The sequence below is a fragment of the Perognathus longimembris genome, chromosome 2 (assembly GCF_023159225.1).
Source record: "Perognathus longimembris pacificus isolate PPM17 chromosome 2, ASM2315922v1, whole genome shotgun sequence".
NCBI lineage: Eukaryota > Metazoa > Chordata > Mammalia > Rodentia > Heteromyidae > Perognathus > Perognathus longimembris.
The window spans coordinates 49,924,367-49,938,746 of NC_063162.1; the positions used below are offsets into that span (position 1 = coordinate 49,924,367).

The 14,380-nt window shown below is 41.9% G+C and overlaps 1 protein-coding gene and 1 long non-coding RNA gene across 4 annotated transcripts in view; one reads left to right on the top strand and one right to left on the bottom strand.

Moving 5' to 3' along the window:
• The window catches only part of Lrmda (leucine rich melanocyte differentiation associated), a 1,039,777-nt gene that overhangs the window by 51,637 nt on the left and 973,760 nt on the right, over window positions 1–14,380 (top strand). The gene's annotated exons all lie outside the window — the stretch shown is intronic.
• On the bottom strand, window positions 2,602–7,459 carry LOC125346503. The gene is made up of 3 exons (XR_007209950.1): window positions 7,271–7,459; window positions 4,053–4,056; window positions 2,602–2,645 (listed from the first exon to the last, which is right to left on the bottom strand). It is a non-coding gene; the product is annotated as an uncharacterized LOC125346503 (long non-coding RNA).

Genomic DNA, 14,380 nt, shown 5'->3' on the forward strand with positions numbered 1-14,380 from the left:
CCATCCTTTAACTTCTTTAGTTTCAGTATTTGATTTTACCTGCGTTTCCTTGTGTAAGTTGCTTTGCCTTGACTAGGTCATTGTTACTATATTTAATTACTGAATTAAAGAAGGGCTTCTATTTCATCTGAGGTTCTTAGCATCTTGTGTTCAGAGACTGTTCTTTAATAACTCTGGAAGAAGCTGACTGATTCTAATAAAATCCTATCCATTATAAAAGACACTAACATATACCTCAGGTTTTATTTAAATATAGTCTGTCTCCTTGAAACAAATCAGCCATGAATAAAAAAATCTGTGAAAGAACATTTCCTCAATAATGTCTAGCAGTGCTATAATGTCTCATTAGTACATTTTTATTTTATTTATTTATTTAATTTGAACAGTCCTTGAACTCAGAGCCTGAGCACTGTCCCTGGCTTCCTTTTGCCCAAGGCTAACACTCTGCCACTTGAGCTACAATGCCACTTCTGGCTCTTTCTGTTTATGTGGTGTTGAGAAATTGAACCCAGGGCTTTGTGCATGTTTGGCAAGCACTCTACCACTAAGCCACATTCTAAGCCCATATATTTTAATTTGTTTTGCAAGGGAAGGAGCCTCTGTGTGTTCATTTACATGAGAAGAGGGTAATACCATGGGATAGGCAAGTCAGATTCAGATGTGGCACTGTGTGGCATGGTGGTTGACTTTAGTTTTTCTTCTGATCTTTGCATTCCTTGACTGCTGCCCCTACCCTTTACTATGTCCAGTGGCTTGTACATGGTTCATTCTATCTGGACCTTTACCCTCTGTAAGGTCCACCCAGAGAGGGCTCCATGCAGATGCCCCCCGCCTGGTTTTCTCTCCTGCCTGAATACTGTGTGGCGTTCTCCTTTTTTGGCCACCTATTTTAATAATTTTTACATATGGTGCCTTGACTCGGGAAGGGCTTTAAGTCAGGTGGAATTTCCCTCTATTTTTCTGCTTTTCTTCTGGGATTATCCCTAGTCCTCATGGCCCTTTTTCTGCAAACCAAACTGCTGTTAGACACCATGTGGGACTTTTCACCAATACCATTGCTGGCATCCACATTCACATCCACACTACTTCTCTACTCTGGTAAGAGAAATGGCTGCTCAGGTTCTCTGTCAGGTTTTCAGCCAGGCCCAAGGCTCAGTCACTATCGGGGCCGAGGATGCTTGGCTTTGTGGGCTTGGCCTTCTCTCTCTCTCTGGAGGGCACTGGGGGAAGTTCTGCTCAGTAAGCTCTCATTCACTCACCAGGCTGACTCCCTCCCACGCTTTTAATGGGTCTTTGCAGTCACAGGTCACAGTCATACCTGAGCTGGGACACTGCTAGAATGCCTCCTGCCAGTACAATGAGGCCTTCTTGAAATACTCTCACAGATACAGTTTTGCCACTGCAATGGTAAATGGTCAGCAGTCGTTTATATTCAGGCTCTCTTTGTGTGTGCTCTCTCTCTGTCTCTCATTTCTCTTTTCCTCTCTTCCTCTTCCTTTCTCTCTCTCCCTATCTTGCCTGCCTGTTTGCTTGCTTACTTTATAAAACTGCAAGTCATACCATCCTGATATTGTGCCTTGCTAACAAAGCTTCCTCTTTTCACATGTCTTTGAAACTGAGGCTCGACCACCAATGTGCTTTGTCAGCAAAGATCTAAAAGTTGCTTATTTTCTCTAGCATTGACCACGTGGTTGATATTAGGTTTAACAGGCACCATCATGGCACCAGCTCAGGCGCCATTATGCCATGCCATGTGTTCTCTGTTAGTGTGTTTGTGTCCTCCTAGGCCCCCCTCCAGTCACCATGTCATCCCACTTGAGCTGAATTGGTTTATCAAAATATGGTTTCTCAATTTTGTAATCTGAAAATTTTTGTTTGCTAGCAAAGTTTTTCTTTTTCTAACTGACTGTGTGGTTCTAAAATATTGGGCAAAATGTTATTTGCTGCTGGAATTCCAAAAGAGTCTATGGCTGAAATTCATTTTTGTGTGCTGTAAAACTATGTGTACAGTGTATATGTGTGTGTGTTATGTGTGTATCTCTGTGTCTGTGTAAACATCATTTGTTAATGAAGTCTTGGAAAGGGGAATTGAAGAAATAGTATAGGGAGAAGATGGTATGAGTATGTCTTAAATTCTTACAAGACAAAGCTTGCTAAATTGGCATATAATTGTTAGCTGTGATTTAAATACTGATGTAAAAACCAGCATGTCATTCTTTATATGTCAATTTAGCTATAGATCTGTGCTAAAATTCTCATCATATCTACTGAGTTTTGTCATTGCAGATTTCTGACAATTATTTGTTGGTCACTTCTTGACAAGGTTCAGGTAAGCTCTAGTCCTCTTGGCCTCCTTGTTGCTTTAGTTGGGAATAAAAAAAGGGCTTTTGTGGCAAAGACTCCTTTGATTGCAGTTCAAAGCCAGCCCTGGAAGAAAAATCCCTCCAAAACCCCATCTCCCAACTAACCAGCAAAGAGCCAGGCTGGAAGCTTGGCTCAAGAGAGATATATCTCTAATCAGCCAAATGCTGGAAATGGCATTGTGGGTCAAGTGGTAGAGTGCTAGCCTTGAGCAGAAGTGCTCAGGGACAGTTTCCAGGCCTTGAATTCAAACCCCTATGAATGCCAACTGGGGCAAGCCATTCCTGCAACTGTTGTGCCAAGTTGCAAGACCACCACCAAGAAGACCACCGAGACTCAGACATTCCGAAATGCAAAAGCAAGGCAAGGCTTTATTTAAGCGAGCTGCAACTCGGGCCTCGTCCTACCCACTAACACAGTGGAGGTTAGGAGGGAGCCCTGAGCTGTGATTACACAGGGCTTATAAAGGCAAAGAACAAGGTTACAACAATCAGGTGTTCAAGCAAGCAAGATTAGGACACAGGTACAAATCTGATTGGCTCAGGGTTCAATTCTAAAATGGGGTTCACGTGGTAAAATGGGGCCTGACTTCAAAGTCTGGCACTTCATTTCCCCTTTTTCTTTTTGGTACCTTGGGAGCCAATCATGGCTCCATTCTGTCCATTTCAATGGCTTGCATGTCTAGGGGATGATATAGAGGTAAGGCATGGGCCAGTAGGGCCCAATGTAGTAACCAAAGGGCCTGTCACCATTTCTTACGAGAATAGTCTCTGTACCTCTGTTTTGCACGCCTCTAGTTTATCCTGCCTCATCTTCCCAAAAACAACTCTGGTCCCTTGGTTTTAAAGGGGAGCTGATGGGTGAAGATCATCCATCTTCTGTAACTTCTTCAGGCTGACTCAGGGGCGTTGACCTTACCTAGCCAGGAACCTATAACCTTAGTCTACTTTACCAAGGGACTGCAGGATTACTGCAAACTGAAAATTAACTTTCAGCTATACAGACTTACCATTAGCTGTATAGTGTTTAGTATCCAAATGTAAGCAATGAAATAATACATAAACTTCTCAGCTGTGCTCTAAGGGTCGGGTGGCTATACCCGTATTCCTGAGCAAGCCCAAAACTACCTAAAATAAGGGGGTCACCTCACTTTGGAGTGAGCTGCCAAAATAACATCAACACTAGCCAGGGTAGTAAGGAAAGAGGCAAAAAGAAAATTATAACAATATTCAGTCTAACTTTCTTTTCTTGAGGTGAAGGCGAAGCGGCTGAGTTGGGTGCTTGGAGACCTCCCATGTTCCACCACGGTAGTTGTCATCCAGGGCAAAGGGGTCAGCTGGCCTGGCGTGGAAGCAATGAACCCAAGTGGTGATGCCATCTAGGGTTCCTTCCACCGTGGTTCTAAGGATTTCAGTCCCCTGGTTTTTGAGATGAAAGCCTGTCCGTTGTCTGACCCCATGGTGGATGGGAAGCCATACCAGGGTAGGATTTCTTCCAGGATCTTCTTAGCCACTACATTCGCAGTCTCATGCTTTGTTGGATATGCTTCAACCCATCCTGAAAAGGTATCTACAAAAACTAGCAAATGTTTGTAATTTCTGTGAAATCTACTTCCCAATACACGCCTGGCCTATTCCCACAGAGGCGAGCTCCTTTAGTAATCTGTTGATTGGGGGCATTGGCAAGCTGACAGGCCTTGCAATTTTTAACAATATCTTCAATAAGTTGATCTCCTTGTCTAATTTTCACTTTGGTTTGTCGGAGCAAGTCCTGAATTTTTCGGGTTCCCATGTGAGAAACTCAGTGGATTCTCTTAAGGATCCCCTTACCCAGCCCTTGTGGCAGGATAAGTTTCCCTTCACAAGTTTTCCACCAGTCATTGTTTCCTTCTCTGTCCAGGGGTTTTGTGGGCCATGGGAATTTTCTTTATCCACTCCAAGCCTTCTTGGAAATACTGGGGTACAGGAGGCAAAGCTCGTGGCCCTGGGTCTACTAAAGTCTGTTCCCAGGAACTCTGACTTGTCTGGCTGATTTAGGCACAGGGATTTTCAGCACAGTCTACGTGCATCTGACAGCCAATGCTTGCTCTCTTTTAATATGAAGCCCAGATGGGTGACTTCAGGTTTAAAATTTGTGCCTTTTAACATTCTAGTTTGTAAAAGCTTTTTCCTGACTGGCTGGGGAACTGGTCTCTGATGACCTAAAAAGTTACCTTTGCAGGCCTTTAACAGATCTCAATAAGGACACAATCTCAGGTCTACAAGCTTTCTTTCCTGAACAGATGTATCAGCTTAAAATTCTCACTGCCAGTCAGAGCTTTGAGTAAATGCGGGGGGTTGAGATTTTAATCTATCCTCTCATTTGACAAACTTACCCTTACTAACCACTATCACAGATGACTGGCAAGTTCCTGCCCAGTAGACAGACATGGGCATTGGAAAGGCATGCTTATGAACTATTCTTCTAGGACTTCCCGGCTTTGATTAACTTTTGAAAGGCCAAACAGGAGTGACTCTAGGATCTGACACCATCTCTGCCATCCAAGCAGTGGCTTACTGCCTCTGGATGCTCCATCACTTTTGTCCCAGGAGGAGTGACTTTCCACTGGACTTGGACTCAGGGCCTGAGCGCTGTCCCCCAGCTCTCCAGCTCAAGGCTAGCACCCTACCACTTTGAGCTCCACACAACTCCGTTCCCAGCACTCTGCTGGCTGCTTAGAGACAAGTCTCTCACAGGGACCTTTCTCTGCCTGGGCTGGCTTTGAACCGCAGATTTCAGATCAGTGAGTCTTACAAGAGGCCACTTTACTCCAATTAGAAGCAACAAGGTGGTCCACACGGAAGTAGTTTTTAAGCATGCACTCTTACCTGGAACTTATTAAGGGCCAGTATTAGATCTTGACAAACTTGTAGGAATCACCTGTGCTTCTCTGTGGGCCTGCTGGAAACGGTTACAAAAAACCTACAAAGAAGCTGGAATGGCAATTAAACATTTTGGTAGCCATAATTCTCCTTTTTCACTTTGCAATAATTATTTAGGACAATTTTACTTCCAAATTTCTTATCTAGAAATGTATTCTTGATTTCCAAAGCCTTTTTAACACTAACACAACACTTTAGCTTTTATCTGCATGGGAAAAACTGAAGCTCACAGGCATTCTGAAACCAGGTGCTGCCCTTTGCCTATGGGCTGCTTGTTTCAAAAGAGCCTCTTTTTTTTTTTTTTTTTTTTTTCTTCAGTCCCAGTTACTGCATGGCATGAAGACCTTTGAATTTTTCCTTAATGCAAGAATTACAATTAGAAATATTTATCCATTCAGCCTTCCAATATATTAGTGAGAAACATTGGCCCATTTTGCCATTTCTTCCTGCATACCTAGAGTTAATGAGAGTTTACTTCTATCCCCATTAGTTTAGTATATATATATATATATATATATATATATATATATCCTTTTAAATCCAAATTTCTGACACTTAGCTCTGATTTTTTTAAATTTTAATTAAAGAACCCTGAGAAATCCTTTAAAGCATTTGGTAATGCCCAAACTTGATGACCCTTTGACTTTAAACTTAAACTTAGTTTTGCATCATACTGCAGTCTTGAACATGTTCACACTCACACATGCACACACACACATACATTTTCAAAAGATCTTAAAGTACGCAGAATAAGCATCGGCCGTACATTTTAAGACAAAAACCTTTAACAAATGATTTTAGCATTTTCCAGCCTCATTTTCCGGGGCTTGATAGTTTTAGTAAAACATTTTTAGTCTTAGTAAAACATTTTAGCACACCAAATAATTTTCTGCTTAAGAAGGCTGGGTGGGGGTCCCCCTAGAGTTCTTTTTTTGCGGACACTCTCACTGATTGACTGATTGTGGGCTGTCACCTGTACATCTTTCCAGTGAGCTAAAGTCAAGTCCAGGGGAGTGGAAGGAACGTTCCCCATCATCCGTTTGTCAGTCAGGCACAGCGCAAGAAAGAAACACACAAAAATAATCACAGGCACAAAGACCAGACAACACTTACAGACAGACTTAGGGAGCCGTGGCTTACAGGTTCGACTGTGTCTCTCCTTCCCCTGTGAGGGGGCAGACCACACAGTCTCACTGTGTCTCTCCTGCCCCTGTGAGGGGGCAGACCACATAGTCTCACTGTGTCTCTCCTGCCCCTGTGAGGGGGCAGACCACACAGTCTTGAGGCTCTCTCTCTCCTGTTCCTGTGTAGGAGTGGACCAGACAACCCCGAATATAGAGTGGACTGGACGGACGCCCGTTAGAAGAGCCTCCCGGTCCAGTCCTTCAGGTTCAGGGTGGTAGTGGAAAGCCTGAGCCCCCTGTGGAGGGCTTGAGGTGTCTCCCAAGTCCTCCAGGACTGCCCATATGAGCGTGTCCACTCCGGCTGGTCCTTCACTACCTACAGGTTCAGATTCAGGCGGCTGGTCAAAACAGAAAACAAAACTACAAATCACACAGACACAGACACACAGAATGAACAGCGCTATTTTCTTACCTTCGGAGTCTGGGGTCTCAGGGGTCTCTGGGGCCATCCCGGACGAGCCCCCAAATGTTGTGCCAAGTCGCAAGACCACCACCAAGAAGACCACCGAGACTCAGACACTCCGAAATGCAAAAGCAAGGCAAGGCTTTATTTAAGCGAGCTGCAGCTCGGGCCTCGTCCTACCCACCGACACAGCGGAGGTTAGGAGGGAGCCCCGAGCTGTGATTACACAGGGCTTATAAAGGTAAAGAACAAGGTTACAACAATCAGGTGTTCAAGCAAGCAAGATTAGGACACAGGTACAAATCTGATTGGCTCAGGGTTCAATTCTAAAATGGGGTTCACGTGGTAAAATGGGGTTCATGTGGTAAAATGGGGCCTGACTTCAAAGTCTGGCAATTCACAACAAGCACCTAGACCCCTGTGACTCAGCCAGTTCGGGGAACAAGGGATCATGGAGAGGAGTAAGAGGAGAATGATGTCACATCCTAAATGGAGTTGCTTTACACTTGCTCTTTCAAAATTAATTGGAGCTGGGGGATCAAGGGATAGTAGCGTGTCCATCTAATGTCCATACCTGAATATCAACTAGCCAAACTAGCCAAGTCATCCAATTTTTTTTCAAATTTTTATCATCAAAATGGTGTACAGAGAGGTTACAGTTTCATATGTTAGGCATTGGATACATTTCTTGTACTGTTTGTTACCTTGTCCCTCATACCCCCCCTCCTCCCACTTTCCCTTTCTCATCCAATTTTTAATTTTCTGCCCTAAACCCCTCCTTTTGCCCTAATCTTTTTTATTTTATTGTCAAGCTCCTGCCTCATGAGACTGATTCCAGGCTTCATTCAAGGACTGGCATCTACCACCAAGGGACAGCTGCTGCTTGCTTTCTGGAGGGGCCACATCTCAGCCATTAGCCCTAATGTCAACGCCCCTTGCCAGTAGGAAGCAGCCAGAGAGAGTCTTTGTCCTTTTTCATAATTATTAAAAAGGCTGGAATGTAAGGTCTACCCTGGGAGGGCTCCATGCAGATGCCCCCCACCTGGTTGTCTCCACCCAGTGACCTGTGTTACTGGCATACGTTGAGGCAGTTACTTCCCCCTTCTCTGAGGTCACATCCACCTGACCATACCTCCCTGCCCCTGCAGGGCGTGGCAGGGACCATCCCTTCTCTCTGTTTGGCTTTCTCCTTTATCGGCCACCTATCTTAATAACTCTTACACCCTCCACGGCTTCCCTGTCTTCAACTAATCTCTCTTTGGTCCGTGCCTTCAGAGACCTCCTTCAAGGCCACTCCACTTCTGATTCACTCCAGCCCTAAGGCTCTTTACAACAATTTAGTTCCTGTGTTCATGGATCTTACACAGTAGTCAGAGTAGTAGGAATAGGAGGGTGTGGCCAAGTAAGTAGTGGAGTGACATTGCCCTGGGGAAGGCCTAGGCTGCTCAGAGAACATCAGAAGGTCTATCCAACCTTGGGAGGACTGAAGGGCACCAGGGAGACATTCTTAAGGGTGTATGCAGTCATTCATTCACTTACAGAAACATTATATACTTTAGGGATAGACACTGAGGATTTCTGGATATAGCAATGAGCAAAGAAGGCAAGGGCTTTGCTCTCTAGAGCATATACATATAAGTATAAACATATGTATATATACATTATATATATTTAGCAGTTTGAATTCAGGGGTTTGTATTTGATAAGCAACTGCCTTACTGCTTAAGCCATACCCCCAACCCCTGTTTGTTTTTTCATTATTTTATTTTTGGTGGCACTAAGGTTGGAACTTAAGGCCTTGCACTTGTTGGGTAGGTACTCTACTACTTAAGCCATGCCTCTATCCTTACTTTTGTTATTTTTTTTCACATATTTTGCCTGGGTCAGCCTTGGATCTTGATATCCCACTTATGCCTCCAAGGTAGCTGGGATTACAAGTGTGCATCACCACACTGAGCCCTAGAGCCTATATTTTAATGAAAAGAGTCAGCCAAGTGAAGTGGTATTTATTTCCCAAAGAATATTTCAGGCAGAGGAAACAGAGTGGGCATTGTTTCCACATCAGCTAGAGTGATTATGTTCAAGTCATATACAGAAAAGGAAAGCAGAGGCCTTCACTATGGGGCTGTATACCTCAAGGAATTTGAAGGTTATTTTGAGAGTAAGGCTTCCCATTCAATGGTTTTAGGCAGGAGAGTGACATGGTTTGTTCTGCAGAGATTGATTTTGTGATGACATCAGTCTGATTACACCACTTCCATGCTTGGTATCTCCATATGATTTTCTGTTGTTGGGATGAAGGCAAGCTCTCTCACATGGAACTTGGGACTCTGCCTTCTTATCCTTCCATTTCTTCTACCACATTGCCTGACTGCCCAGCCACAGACTCCTCTAACTGCATTAAACTAGTCATATCTCTTTCAGCCATTATGATTGTGTACTTGCTGCCTGGAAATGTCATCTCTTTTCCACCTGCTTTATTCCTTTTTGTCTTTCAGTTTCCAGTTCTAGCTGTACTTTCTTGGACTTACCTTCTCTGATCTTTTCAGATGGTCAGATTTTGCTGTTGTTCATACAACAAACTTGCCTGTTTTTGACAGCTATGGCAGATTATCTTGTGTTTCTAGTTCTCCCAATTCCATCTGTACCCTTTGCCACATGGCTGTGTGGTTTTCCCCAAGAGTATATTTCTATGAATGCTGAATGCTGGTCATGGCCATCTAAATTGCACAGGCCAATGAAATGTAGATAGAAGTGAGTGAACCATTCTGAGGCCAGACCTTAGGAGGCATTGTGTATTATGTCTGTCTCTCTAAACTTTCTATTATTGCCTATTTTGGGGCCAACATCAGCATGAACTCAGTGTGCAGCAGACTTGAGCCAGTCCTGCCTGAAGTCTACAGTGTGTAATGCGCATCTAGTCCAGTCGGGTTGGAGCCAATTTGTAGAATTGTGAGGAGAAACAATTATTAGTCTTTGGCACTGAATTTTGATATAATTTTGTAGATAGCATCATCTTGGTAATAGAAGAATGATACAATAGACACCACAGTTGGAAGTTTACATATATATGTCTGTCTTCTCTGTTATTTTTCCCTTTTTTTTGTATGTGTATGGTTAAGGCTAACATCTTACCACTTGAAGCACAGCTCTACTTCCTGTCTTCTCAGTTATATTCCCAATTCCATAAGGGTGAGTTTTAGGTCTCAGCATCCTGCACAGTGCCTGACAAGGTGTGCCACACATTTTTGTTAAGTGATTGAGTGAATTCTATGTTTCAACCCAACTATGTACTGTATGTCATCAATTTTTCATGATAATCAGACGAGTTTACTAGTTCTGGCCAAATTGGCCTACTGCCAAAGGTACCAGAATACATTAGACATTAAATTATACATGATTAACTTTAAACAAAATGACAGGATTTTAGAAATGTGATTTTTTTCTTAATTTAAAAGGGCATTTTGATAAAATGTTTATTTGAGTTAAGAGGTTAGAGAGTGATATGAATTGTGTGGAAAACCCCTTTATCTGCAATCCAAAAGCAAAAATGAGTGTATTAATCATGATCTTAATAATTTCCTTATCTAGATTTTGGCCTATGACATGCCTCAAATTCCCATTAACACACAAGTGCTTTTTCACAGGTAATTTCTACATTAGGAACAGATACAGCCTTAAAATCTACTGTTGATCAAAGAGTTAATGTCTGACAAAAACATGTATGGTATTCATTATCTGTTATGTGGGTAGGTGTCTTAGTATAGGGAAAGAATACAGGGATTGGAGCTCTTTACTGGCTCTGAGACCTTAAACAGTGACTCTCCAGCCTTATTTACCCACAAGTGGAATTAATATATACTTCTGAGGATTGCGAGAAATGCTTTGCAAAAGCAAAAAAACGCAAATTGTCATTAATTGAATGAAACAGAATGAGTGAAAATGAAATAGGAAAAAGTTATTGTTGTTTTAAGGGTTAATCTCATATACAGATTCCTTATTAATGTCTCATACCTAAGTTACTCAGGTAATTCTCTTGTGGTTTTTTGCATGTAATTGTGCCATCTGATAAAACTATATTGCTCCTTCCTAATATTTATGCTTCTTATTTCTTTATCTTCATAATTCATTGGCAAGTAGTAAGAAGTATCATTCAATTTCTTTATTTCTTTGCTTTTTGTACCAGTACTGGGGGCTTGAACTCAGAGGTGAGGTACTGTTCCTTAGTTTTTTGCTCAAATCTAGTACTCTATCACTTGAGCCACATGTCCATTTCAGGTCTTTTTTTTTAATTGGAGTTAAGAGCCACAAGGACTTTCTTGTCCAGACTGGCTTCAAACCTCAATCCTCAGATTTTAGTCTTCTGAGGAACTAGGATTACAGGTGTGAGTTACTGATACCCCACTGTTTATTATTACTAAATATTATTATTTTGGTGATTGTTAAAAGTTTTATAGTCTGTTTTCAGAGTTGGATATAATGTTGAACTTGTACGTGAGGAGATGGACATATATTTTTCTTATTTTTACTTTTATGACAAACTATATTTCTTAATATTGAGGCACTTAGCCTATTTAAAACTACTGTTATAAAGAGAGTGTTTTAAAGTTTCTGTGAAGAGCTGAGAATGGTGGCTTATGTTTGTAATCCTAGCTAATTGGGAGGCTGAGATTTTAGGGCTATGGTTTGAAGTCAGCATGGGTAGACAAAAGGAGAAACTTTAATTTCCATTTAATCAATAAAAAGTCAGAAGTGGAGGTATAGCTCACTGGTGGTAATAACAGACCACTAGCCTTGAGTGAAGGAGCCAAGCAAGAGTAGGAGGCCGAGTTCAAGGCTCAGTAGTGAGTAGCTGGGATTCTAAGTGTTACCTATGGTGCCAGACTCTGGTAAGCCCCTCCTCCAAGTGTTGGAAATTACATTTGCTGGACAAGTCCTCTACTAGTTGAGCCATGCTACAGTCCTTTGCTTTTAGTTTGCTTTTCAGATGAGATCTGGAGCTAACTTTCCCCAGGCTGGTCTTGAAGTTTACATTATAAATGTGAAACCACTGTGCCTACCTGTCTTTGATTACTTTATATCTTCTGCAGTACATGGTTTCTTTACATTGACAGTATTTTCTGTTCTTAGTTTTGACTATCCTGGAAAATATTCAATGTATGTGGATTTTCAAATATTTTAGAGTAATGTTGAACAAAATAATACTTTCTATGTCTTTTAATTTTTTCTGTAGCTATAGTTACATATGAGGCCATATTTTAACTATACTGTGTTTTCCCCTTGATTAATGGTTTAGAAGGTGATTTCTTAATAACTCTTGGATTTATGAGCACTTCTATTTCTCTCATTAATTACTGCCTTTATCTCTACCAATTCTTTTTATTTCTTTATACTTTTTTGTTTTTAAGCTGCATATCTAGTTTAAGCATCTCCATTGTTATTTAGAATTATACATATTCAAAATTGTGAATTTTTCTTCTGAGCACTACTTTGTTTCTCATGCTTTCTGATGCATAACATTCGCCTATTTATTTTCAAGATATTTTGGGACTTTGATTTTATTTTTCTCTTGGCATAAAAGTTGTTCAAGGTAGGGTTTTAAATTTTCCTAAGTGTGATCAGAGATTTGTTGCTATTTCTTGGAGTTTTAGGTCATCTTTATGCTTTAGGATTTGATCAAGTTTTGTAAATAAACACTTTAAAAGTTGTATCTTTTCAGGTTCTAGCAATCAAAATCTATCTCAATGCCTCTGATGACTTGATATTAGGCTTTTGTTGTAGTTTTGACTACCTTGACTTTACATGGCATAACACATACAGAGCCACTATCTTTTATGATTTTGCTAAGAATTCCAGGGATACGTAGAAGACAATGATTCTACCTTAAATTTCTTCAGGAGGCTGTTTGACATTCTTCCAACAAAGACTGACAGTACATGGGAACTGAAAGACTAGAGATGGAATTTTGAGCTTGGATAGCAAAGGAAAGCCTTATGCAGGAAATTTGTGTTGGAGACCAAGTAGGAGTTTGGAAGTCAAGAATTGGTAATGCAGCAGTGTATCAGGGGCTCATGCTTGTAATCCTAATTGCTCAGGATGCTGAGATCTGAGGATCTTGATTTGAAGCCAACTGGGGCAGACAGATTTGAGAGACACTTACCTTCAATTAACCAGAAAAATATTAGAAGAGGAGATGGGTAGTATATTCTTTGATGGAAAAAGCTAAGAGCACCAGGCCTTGAGCTCATGTGCATGTGTGCTCGTGCATGCGCACACGCATGCACACACACACACACACAGACTTACACAAATTGGTAATGGGGGATTTTGAGCCAGAGGCAATAAGAACAGAGCTGGGCCTTGAGTAGTTCTAGTGTGGATGGAAGAAGGCAAACACCCTCCTCTTAACATCTTGATCTCTATCACCATAGCCAGGAGCCAGCCCTCTTGATTTAGTTGATTCTGCATGAGTATCTTTATTAGGACCATCCCAGCACGTCACCATCCTGCCTAACAGGCATGGAGGAGAGCACATAATTTGCTCTTCAGGCCATCCTGCTGGTATGCTCTTAGCTTTGCACTTTTACTAGAGAGCTGAAATTGGCACACACCTTCATTTGATAGCATTAGCTTAGCATTTGAACATTAATCAGGGAGGCAAGGCTTTACAATGGAAGAATTACATATGAGGTATACTTGCAATATGGAGTTGTTTTGTCAAATGGCCCCAGTAAATTACCAAATATTTAACATTGATAATAAATCAAGTGAGGTGTATGGTCTGTAGGAAGTGAAAGTATTTAAATAATTAAGCAGTTCTTTCTAGATCCTCTTTATATGATGATTTTTCTAGACTTGAAATCAGTTTTCCTCATCCTTGCTTCCACATAATATATAGTTATTTCAAATCAGCTTTACTTACTGAGCTTTTTCTAGTAATGGAGCTTTGTCAGCAGAAACTGGGCATACCAGCAAATGGTGAATGATGGGCTCATGTCAGAAGGGAGCTTGAGAAGTGCTTTCTGTTTTGAGATGGATGGGTCTGGAGTCAGAGCTTGAAGCTCTCTGAGTGTAATAGTTTCAGAGAAAGGTATGTCTGAAAGAGGGGCAAGTGCTCCATCACTCAAAGGCTGGTATTTCACACATCCCAGCCAGACATTGCATGTGATACGGAGTCCTGGGCTTCAGGATTGGGGTGTGGATTTCTTGCCGTGGTTTCTTCTTTCTACTTCTCACCCCTGATCTCTGTAGCTGGGTCCCTGTGCTCAGGAAAGAATGGCAGCATGTGCAGTAGTTCCTAGAATGATGACAGGTAGGTTTATGTTGCTGTGACTGTGCCTCGGCCCCCGCCCCAACCCCCGGGCTGTCTCTAAGCCAGAATTGTCTCAGTGCCCAAGTGCCAAGTGTCTGGGAGTGACCTGTCCTCTGCAGAATGGGGCAGACTCTTGGAAAAGCAGCTTTTGTTAGCTAGGCTGGCATGGCTCTGTGAAGGCCCTGAGGACAGAGCATCT